A 10,773-nucleotide genomic window follows, 5' to 3' on the forward strand; every position below is an offset into this window, starting at 1 on the left:
CCTTTGAGTCCCCAGCCCTGGCCACCTCCAGCATCACTGGACAGCACCTAAAAATATCAACATCTGGCCCCATGGAGGCCAACTGGATCAGCATCTCTGGCCCTAGGCCTCAGCATCTGCACTTTTCAAAGCTCCCTGGACGATTCTCGTGTGCAGCTACAGTTAAGAACCCTGGACTAACTCTGGACCAGGGCCTATCCTATCTTCCAGCTAGCTATTAAAAACACTGACATTTTTATTGATAAAACACCAATGAAGTTGTGAGGATCCACAAGCAAACAAACCGAGCACTAATTTGTCTGTGGTGGCATATGTGCTCCTCGTACATTTTTGATTCAAGAAACAAGAACTGCCTTTGCTACCCTGCTGGGACGCCACCAGCCATATTATCAGCCTCTGATAAGGTGGAAGTGACATTTTAAGGGAAGAGTATGAAGGGAAGTAGGAGGAAAGGAACTTGTGTTTTAAAAGCAGAAAAAACGTATAACAAACGAGCATGCTCTGGGTATCAGTTTTTCCAGGTCAGAATCAAGCCTAATGACATGGCATATGACATAGCATATTTCTTTCCATGTCAATGATAGCTACTCTTTAAAATGACTACAGGTCCTTTCTCCCAGCCACACTTAGCACTCCCTACATCCCTTTACTTGCTCTCTGTTTTGTGCACAATAGTTTACTGATTTTTTTTTTTTTACTATATATTTGCATTAGAACCTAAATTTCATGAGAGAAGCTTTAGCACCCCAGTTAGTTCTTACACCGTTGAATTTTCTTCCTAAACTTCTCCAAAACAAGAGACCTACCCCCTAAGGCAACACCTTTTTTTTTTTAATAAAAAAGAGATTATGGCATGTATCAAAGTACAGCACAATAGGAAAAACACAAACTAGAGGAAAGTAAAGTGTTTTGAAACAATCATTTAAAAAAGAAAAAAAAATGCTTTCCTCGATAATAGCATTTTCCACACATGAAGCATTCTTTCCTACATTTTGCCTTAGTTTGATTAAAATGCTTGTTTCCAATTCTGCTGGATCCTCCAAAACATTTTTCTCTGGCCATCCTTTGGAGGTCACCATTACTCTGACTGGTCTCTAATTCTCTGGTATGGCTCTGGTTCCTCCCTTTAATAATTGGATTCTGCCGGCTGTTTGCTAGCCTTCAGCGTTTCCTCAAGACTAAGTGAACTTGTAACAATATAAGATAAAGCTTTTCCTCCTTTTATCTTTACTTTCTTTAGAGTCTTACCAAGAATCTTGTTTACTCCTGGGGGCTACAACAAATTATCCTTTCCCGGTTGTTTACAGGAGAAACCACATATGTGTGTTGTGTAACTTTAAGCAGTTCAACATGTCATTCCGTTAGTAAAGGGAGCATCTGACCTTGCTCCAGAAACCTGGCATCAGAGTCAGTGTTATCACGAGTGTTTCACCCACCAAGCTGTGTGTACGACTGTGGCCAGACACCTTCACCTGAATGGACCCCAGTTCTACATCTCACTCATGAAATGCTAGCCAAGGTCATGTCAAACTTTTTTTCTCTATATAGAGTTCACGGTCATTTTATGGAAATATATTCACTACATGTAAATCACTGAGTGAGCTTGCTGAACTGGGTAGGGTACAGTCAGCATGAACTTGTCTCCCACCAGCACTGTGAGACTCTCTGTAGGATAGAACTCTTCCTCCTCTACACATCATCTCCAACAGGCCCAAGAGGTCGGGAAAGGTGTGTTTTCTGCATTAAAACGTCTGTATTAGATACTTTAGTCTAAATCTTAATATCATATCCAATGTAGTAGAGCTTCTTTCCTGTTCCCTAAGTTCAAGTCTGACCTGGCGTTTGGAGAGTAGCAGTGAGAAAGGAGAAACAAGACGAACTTTCTTTAGGCTGGTATTCTGCCAGCCCACACCAGCCCTGCCGGGCATCCTCGCTGGCTGGTCAGCATGCGTGCCCCACCAATGGTGAGATACTCTGAATATCACACCTGGCTTTTTCACTCTCCTTTGTCTCCCAACTCCTCTGCTGCTCCCAGCCAGAGCTTTTAGTACTCTCTTAGACAGCAAATGTCTTCTGCCTGTCCCAGTAAACATCCAGATGACGGCTCTGCCGTACAGCACATGAACTGGCTTTTCGAGATGCCAATGCACATGCCCTTCTTAGTTAAGATCCTTTCAAGACGTCTGAAGCCTGGCTACCTTTCACAGTGCCCTATGGGAAAGCACATACACTGGCTCCTCCAATTTGGGGAAATGCAGCTTCAACCACTACTGATCTGTCCTCTCTGTTTTTGCAGTCATCACCACGCAGCCTTGGGCCTTCAGACTTTTCCAAGCTAGAGGCAGACACCAGGCCCTGTGCCCCTCCCCAAGCTTCGAGGGACATAAATCAAACTCTCAAGACTGATTGCGTACGGGGGCACCTAAAAGTCTCATCACTCTGCAAACCAGAGGGAGATGCCAGTCTGTCTCTTGCAGATGACATAATATTTAGTGGTGGGACCATATTCACTTGGCATAGAAGGGGGAATTACCCCCTCCCCTTCCTAAGGAAGAGAAAAGAGAGCTGTCAGTCTCCTTCAAAGGAAGTTTCCTTCACCAACGTTGCTTTTGAAAGCCTGTCGTCTCTTACCTGGGCTGTTGGAGTGATGGTAGCTGAACTGGGTTGCCACCTCCAGCAAAGCCCATGGGGTTACGTTCAGCCCTTTTCTTTAGTATGCTGGAAAACTTTTTCACCCCTTGTACCTTTCACAGCTTTAGAACTTTTGCTGAAATTCCAAGATAACAAAAAAGTGACATTCCCATTTGACTACATTTCACAATCTTTTCCCTTGCATGTATTTTTTAGAAATGCTTAAAGGATACTTGGGACCTTAGAATTACTCATTTTATCATTGAGCAATCTAAGGCAAATACTTATTCTCTCTAAGTCTCAGTATATTATACGTAAAATGAGCTAACAAGAAATTACCTGACATGATAATTATGAGATTAACTGAGATAATCTATGAGAATTCTAGGTAAACTTTTTAGTGCTATTCAAAGATTAGTTAGTATGGTAAATATAACCTGAGTAAAGTGGAAATCAAAGGCAGGTATTAAAGTAATTCAGGCTTACAAAGCATCTTCCAGTAGGTAATATAAAGATACACACCTGAATACAGTCTGAGGTTTATAAACAGCATCACATACCCCAACCCTCAACCTAAACTCTTAGATGACACTAAAATGTTTAAAAATTGACACACAAGAAGGAGGGGGAGGATAAAGAAGGGAGGAAGATGGAGGGAAGGAGAAGAATTATTAAAGAAAGGAAAAGAAACAACAACACTAGAAAATGTTCACTGTGGCAACACAAAAGCCCCTTCTCATGGTGTATGATTACCAGCTCGTTTTCACTTCTCAAACATCTACTCAGATCTTGCCATCTAGCCTCCCTCCTGCCTTAGCATATCTAAAATGTTTTCTTTCCAAAATGCTAAAACTGCCATATAGGTAACTTACAGTTTTCCAGCTATTTTACGCATTTGTTTTTTTGTCTCTCCAATTAAAATTTTGAGATGCAGGCTGATCTTTCTATTTCTTCCGTGGCCCTTGCAATGCACAACAGATGGTTACGTCCACAGGCGACAATAAGAGTATATTCATTTGCCTTCATTCAAATCAAAGTGTGACATGAACCTAGGCTGAGAACGCTCAAGGTAAATTCATTTCTGTAGCAGATTTCATAAATTCTACAGAAAATGCTAAGGTGCTCAAAAAAATATACAGGTTGGATAAATAGCTAAGATAAATGAGCACAGGCAACTGAGGTGACATGGGAGCCTCTCTGACACCCTTGGTGCTTCCAGTAAGAGTGGAAATACCATGCGATATTTTCGAACTTCTGTTTTTGTATCAGCACTTCAGAGGAAAGAGAGCATATTATTTATATACACACACAAATACCTACCAAATGCAGGGAGCTATGTCACTATTTATACTAAGAATTTTTTTTTCAATACCAGAAAAACTTACTTTACTTTCAGGTTCAGTCTTGATTTGTACTAATCTTTTCATTCTTGCCTGCTCTGAAGCACAGATTATATTATTTCTGTTTGGTAAAGTGTTAATTCCTAAATGTGTGGAGTTATAAACAGTTAAAAAAAAAAAGAGGTTAAAACAAAATAAGCGCTTAAGAAATTACTCTGAATCAAGAACTATGCTGTCAATTTACATTTTTTACCTTTTAAAGTCACAACACCCCTTCAAAATAGCCACCACAGACCTTGGGAGACAGGATCAGGGAAGGTAAATAATTTGCCGAAGACCACAGAGATCTATTTGATTGCAAAGGCTGTTTTTTGATCACTATTCCATTTTGCACCCCCTAGCTCATAACCAGGGCAAACGAGCATTTGGTCATTAATACTCTGCCTCTGAGTGGCTGGAAAAATGAAGTAGCTCGTCCCACCAGAGTCATTCAACTAAAATGTTTTGGTTTTGTTTTGTTTTTTTACCACTCAGACACATATTTAATAATTGTAAAAATCCAAAAGAACTTCAGTGTCTAATCTCGAGGTCACAGGTCAACTGCCCTTGGCGGGTTGCTTGATAAGGCTGGACGTGCTCCCGCCTTCCTGCCGTCCACTGAAGCTGCCTCAACCAGCCAAGGAACAGGGGTCTGATCACTATGCTGACTTCTGTATTCTCTTAATCTCATTTTACGTACTATGTGTTTAGTTTCGATAAAGCATTTGTACCAATGGCTCTGGAGCTTGGAGGAAGACTAAGTGATTCTGAGTAACGTGTGGGCCTACGCAGCAGAGCTCTCCCTGAGGAAGAAAAGAATAGGTCTTTTCGGGCTTCCCTGGTGGCGCAGTGGTTGAGAGTCCACCTGCCGATGCAGGGGACACGGGTTCGTGCCCCGGTCCGGGAAGATCCCACATGCCGCGGAGCAGCTGGGCCCGTGAGCCATGGCCGCTAAGCCTGTGCGTCCGGAGCCTGTGCTCCACAGGGGAAGAGGCCACAATGGTGAAAGGCCCGCGTACCGCAAAAAAAAAGGATAGGTCTTTCCTTCCACTGTCAGGAGAGTCCCGAGTGTCAGTCCTATCCATGGGCCACTAGTGCTAAAAGGCTGGAACCCATTCTGTCTCTGAGCATGACAGGTCCTTGCTCTCCCTGGGGAAAGGCAAGGAGCTTTCAGTCAGGAGTCTCCTGTGAAGGAGCACCATGACGGCCATTTCTGATCCCTTCATCCAGCTGTTGTGAAAAGAGGCAAAGGAGGCCACAGAGCAAGAAAATGCTGAGTCTGGCAGACAAGAGAATGGACAGTTCTGCCCTCATTTGTGTTAGTCGTTAATGTACCACTTTTAAACTCCATGATGCTACTTATTTCCCTTCATTGTGTAGGTGTAGTTGCGTCTAGAATGAATTCTAAACCAGTCTCTTACGAAGCTTTAGTTTTCGGGTTGCCTATGAGGTATTTAGTCACACCAATTATGTAACAGAGCTGTCACAGACAATGTGGCTTTGCAAGGGTCCACCTTCTTGTTTATTGGCAATCAGGGAATGAATGCTCTCAAATTGACACAAGGAGCCTGGACTGTCCCCCTTTTATAGAAGCCACATAAATTGCCTCAGGACTCTACAAGAGCTGCCCAACACTCTCATGGCTATGAGATTTCTATCTGTGGGCCATGAATCTGTTTCCCATGAAAGATTCTATATTCCAGCCAAGAGACACTCAATCCTGGTGTAAGTTTTGTTCTCTCAAGACATTATAAAGGAGGCAAAATGATGGAAAGAAAGGATACCAGGGTGGGAACCCAGTTCTGCCTCAAACTAGCTGGGAGACCAGAGGCAAGTCCTGGAAGGCCTCAGTTTCCCTGTCTACAAGTGTTACATTGGACTGTATGGTCTGGAAGTCCTGTCACAGCCTGAGATTTTGTAGGACTGTTAAAATATCTGAATGTCTGAGGTCCTTAAAAAATAGGTGTGCCCCTCCCCTCCCCAATTTAGACTAGATTTGCTAAGTATGGTGTTCCCCTAGTCCCCAATAACACACTGCCTCCTGATCTGCCTTGGCTCCCCAGGGAGGAATGAAAGAAAGAGTTTGTGACATACAAAAGTATAAATGTAGTGACAGCTGACCTTTAGTAGAAATGAGTCTTGCCTTTACACAGCTCTGTATAACAACTGGCTGTGCTTTTTCCTCTCCCCACCCCAAGCCTACTCTTTTAAGCATGCAGCGGGTATTCCCCACCTCCTATTTCTCCTTATTCCATCAGGGGACCCTGACGAAGGAACAAAGGAGTCTTACACAGAGGAGGTCTCAAGTACCAAACGGCAGCTACGTGATGATGGCAGGAGGTCTGACACTAAAAAGAGGTTGTGTCCAGCAGAACCCATTTCCATAGGAGTCCCAGCTCCAAGGCTGGGAGGCAGCAGGCGTGGAGGACAAGCTCCCTGCTGAGAATCGGTCTGCAGGACCCACCGGAGGATGCCGTGGCTGCGCAGCGCCGGAGCGCGTTGTCGTAGATGGTGTTCACACTGGTGCAGACGGACTGCTGCTGCAGCTCCGTCACCCGACAAGCAACGAGCCCGCCAGCCACACGCAACAGCAGCGGCAGCAGCAGCCCCAGCACAGCCCAGGATCGAGTGTGGTTCCCGGGTGGTGGCTTCCGGGGCCGAGAGCCGGACATAGATTTCGGGGCTTGATCTGTTTCCTTCTTAGGTTCCTTCTGCTCCTGGTTGGCTGCTTTGAGGGTGTCCTACTCCTTTCTCCGGCGCTCCTTCTCTTCCGCCTTCTCCCGCGTCCGCAGTTCCACTCCGGAGCCTCCTCAGCTCGCTGCTTGGCCTCCCACGTCTTCTCGGCCTCGCGGTCTATTTCCAGCTGCCGCTGCCTCTCTCGCTCCTGATCGAGCTGTACCGCCTTCGTGTGCTCTAACACCCTGTTGGTGCACTGCTCATGCTGCTTCTCGTCCAAGCAAGACAGGATCCAGGGGGTTATCCTTCAGGCCCAGCCACTTCAGACTCCTGAGCTGAGCAAAGCTGACAGGCAGGGTGACCAGCCTGCTGTTGAGGAGGTCCAGGTGCTGGAGGTTGACCAGGAAGCCGAAACCCGCTGGCAGCTGCCGCAGTTTGTTCTTACTCAGGTCCAGCTTCACCAGGTGTGTGAGGCCAGGCCACGGAAATCTGACGGAAGGGCAGTCAGTTTATTGCAGGACGGATCCAGTATGGTGGCCTTTGGGGGGAAGCCAACTCCTTGACCAGGACCTCATTCAGGTCGCTGAGGCTCAGGGCCAGCTTGTTGCTGTCCAGCTCATCGCGGAGGTTCCCGCCCTGGCTACCGGCCTTGGTCATGGTGACGCCAGCTGAACGGGGCTCCGACGGGCAAGAGAAGGGGTGAGAAGCCGCTCCGTGGCTCAGCAGACTCGCACCCAACCGACAATGCCTGTGTCCCCTACCACCTATCTGCTCCCCGGTTGGCACTCTGAGCCCCACGCCCCGTTCCCACCGGTGCAGCTGCGACAACGATGAGGAAGTAACTCATCCCACCAAAGTCATTCAACTAAAATGTTCAGTCACCATGTGCACCTAGGTTTTTCTTTTTTTTTTTAACAGTTTTTAGAGATGTAATTCACACACCATACAAGTCACTCATTTACAGCCACTATGGAGAACAGTATGGAAGTTCCTTAAAAAACTAAAAATAGAACTACCATATGACCCAGCAATCCCACTGCTGGGCATATACCCTGAGAAAACCATAATTCAAAAAGAGTCATGTACCACAATGTTCATTGCAGCTCTATTTACAATAGCCAGGAGATGGAAGCAACCTAAGTGTCCATCATCAGATGAATGGATAAAGAAGATGTGGCACATATATACAATGGAATATTACTCAACCATAAAAAGGAACGGAACTGGGTCACTTGTAGAGACATGGATGAACCTAGAGATTGTCATACAGAGTGAAGTAAGTCAGAAAGAGAAAAACAAATATCATATATTAACGCATATATGTGGAATCTGAAAAAACTGGTACGGATAATCTTATTTACAAAGCAGAAATAGAGACACAGATGTAGAGAACAAATGTATGGATACCATGGGGGAAGGGGGTAATGGGATGAATTGGGAGATTGGGATTGACATGTATGCACTATTGATACTATGTATAAAATAGCTAACTAATGAGAACCTACTGTATAGCACAGGGAACTCTACTCAATACTCTGTAATGAGTATATGGGAATAGAATCTAAAGAAAGAGTGGATATATGTATATGTATAGCTGATTCACTTTGCTGTACAGTACAAACTGATACAACATTGTAAAGCAACTATACTCCAATTTAAAAAAAAAGTGTATGATTCTGTGGCTTTTGGTATATTTACAGTTGTGCAATCATCACCACAATCAGTTTTAGATTATTTTTACCACCCCAGAAAGAAACCCTGTACCCCTTGGCTGCCAGCTCCCAATTCCTCTGTCCCTCCAGCTCTAGGCAACCATTAATCTGCTGTCTCCATATATTTGTCCGTTTTGAACATTTCATATAATGGAAGCATACAGTATGTGGCATTTGTGACTATTTCCTTCAATCAGTATAAGATTTTTAAGGTTCATTCATGTTGTAGCATGTATCAATACCTCATTTATTTTCATGGCAGAATAACATTTTATTGTACAGATATGTCCCATTCTGTCTATCCATTCATCAGTTAGTGGGCATTGTTCTGTTTCCACCTTTTGGCTGCTATGAATGTTCATGTACAAGATTTTGTGTAGACACATGGTTTCATTTCTCTTCGTTCTATACCCAGAAGTGAAAATGTTGGATTCTATGGTAACTCTATGGTTAAGCTTTTGAAAACTGCCAGACAATTTTCTAAAGTGGCTGAATCATTTTTCATTCCCACCAGCAGTGTAGGAGAGTTCCAATTTCTCCACTTCCTCACCTACACTTGTTGTTATCTGACTTTTTGATGATAGCCATCCTAGTAGGTATGAAACAGTATCTCATTTTGGTTCCTATTTGCATTTCCCTGATGGCTAATCCTAGGCTTTCTTTGAAGTGCATCTTAAAATATTTGTTACAGTTATTCAATTCAGTGTTAAAATCCTTGCTCTTAAAGCAATTCAAAAATCAGTGAGAAAAAGGAGTGAATGTAAGCTGATAAGAATGTGTGTGTATATACCTATGCACCTGTGTGTACACCTTGCATGCATACATTTATTTACATGTAAACATGTATGTCTCAGAACTATGAAAGTGTGGGCTCTCAAGTTAAATTGCTTGAGGTCAAATCCAGGCACTGCTACATAGTACCTGAATGACCTGGAGTAAGTTGATTAATTGCTCTAAGTTCATTTTTCCTATCTATAAGTAGGGACAATAAAAACAGCATACATAATTTGCTTAGCATAGCGCTTCTAGATAGTTGATTTATAAATACTAGCTCAATATTTCTGGATTCATTGACTCTTTTACAATTAGGAGGCGTTTCATGTACTGCGCAATTTTAAAAAATCAATGAGGTTTACATTTTATCTTTGCACATACTTGTTTCTAAGTATTTCTAGTCCATATTTTGGTTTAGCCTTTAATAGATTCCCTGTCGTGGATCAGTGTTCCACCTTACCTAATTTCTCACCCTCCCCTTCAAAATACAATGATAAATTCCCCATACAAAAAGAAAATAATAAGAAGTATCTTTATTGCAAAATAGCACCATCAGTTCTCATAGTAAAATGCATCCCATGTTGATACAGTTCTAAGAGAGGTCCCAAGGCAACCAAAAGAGGAAGAGGAAGCCCTCAGGGCCGGTGAAAGCATGTGCCCTTGAAGGGCAATAGAACTCTCCTTCCTTTCTCCTCCAAAGCCTCATGATTTAGTCCTTATACTCCCCACTCGTCAAACCAGGGGAGCAGTGGAAATCAGCAGCACAAATGACCAAATAATACCCCTTATTTCCATGTAGAAGCAGGTGCATTTTCCTCAGGATAAGTGGTGCGATGACACTGATCCACTCTGACAGGCCAGCTGATCTAAAATTACTCAGCACACAGCCCCTGGCTGGGGAAGCTTCTCCCAAGAGCTTATTCTGAAACTCTTCAATCCCCCAGGTGCTAATTAAAATTTACTGGATAATATTTGCAAAGCTCAATGGCCCTAGTTACAGCAATTATCAGTTACTAAATGTTAGTGCCGGGGGTGTCACCTGATGATTGGCTTTTTTATTCAAGAGGATTGTCCCTCTTCCCCCACCCATGATTCTTTCCCTCCACTTCTTCAAGAATCCAAATGGGCTAAATGTTTCAAATGGCTTGAGAGGAGGAAAAAAATCGTCATCCTACACTTAAAATAATTCTTTTTTCCTTGGACCACTAGGCACTGAGGGCTCAGGGTTTTAAACACAAGGATCCCACTGTGGAAGTGAGGGGCTAAATTGGAGGTTCACCTCTGAACCACCATCAAGGTGTGCTCCTGGCTCATCCATTTGCCCCGGTGACTGCATCAGCAGGTAGACCAAAGGCCCTGACCAAGGCCCGCTAATCTTATCAGGTTATTGCAAATGACTGCTCTTGAAATGGGAGACAGTTTGTCTAAACAAAGGAGAACTGACCAATTTATGGAGTTGGCACTAAAGGAGCCATAGGACAAGGACTCAGCCTGGTTACCATGCTCTGGCCCCCGCTTCTGCAGACCACACGAGGAGACGAGTATTGCAGTGACACACAGAGGCATTTCCTGGGTTTAACTGAGTTCAAATTGCGCTTGAT

At 43.9% G+C, this 10,773-nt stretch overlaps 1 pseudogene; it reads right to left on the reverse strand.

Annotated features, from left to right (window-relative positions):
- Nucleotides 1-6,296: 6,296 nt before the first annotated feature.
- On the reverse strand, nt 6,297-7,343 carry LOC113620175 (leucine-rich repeat-containing protein 59 pseudogene; annotated as a pseudogene).
- Between the last annotated feature and the right edge of the window lie 3,430 nt (nt 7,344-10,773).

The sequence above is a fragment of the Aethalodelphis obliquidens genome, unplaced genomic scaffold, assembly GCF_003676395.1.
Source record: "Aethalodelphis obliquidens isolate GAN/ISIS:26980383/991018 unplaced genomic scaffold, ASM367639v1 scaffold7, whole genome shotgun sequence".
NCBI lineage: Eukaryota > Metazoa > Chordata > Mammalia > Artiodactyla > Delphinidae > Aethalodelphis > Aethalodelphis obliquidens.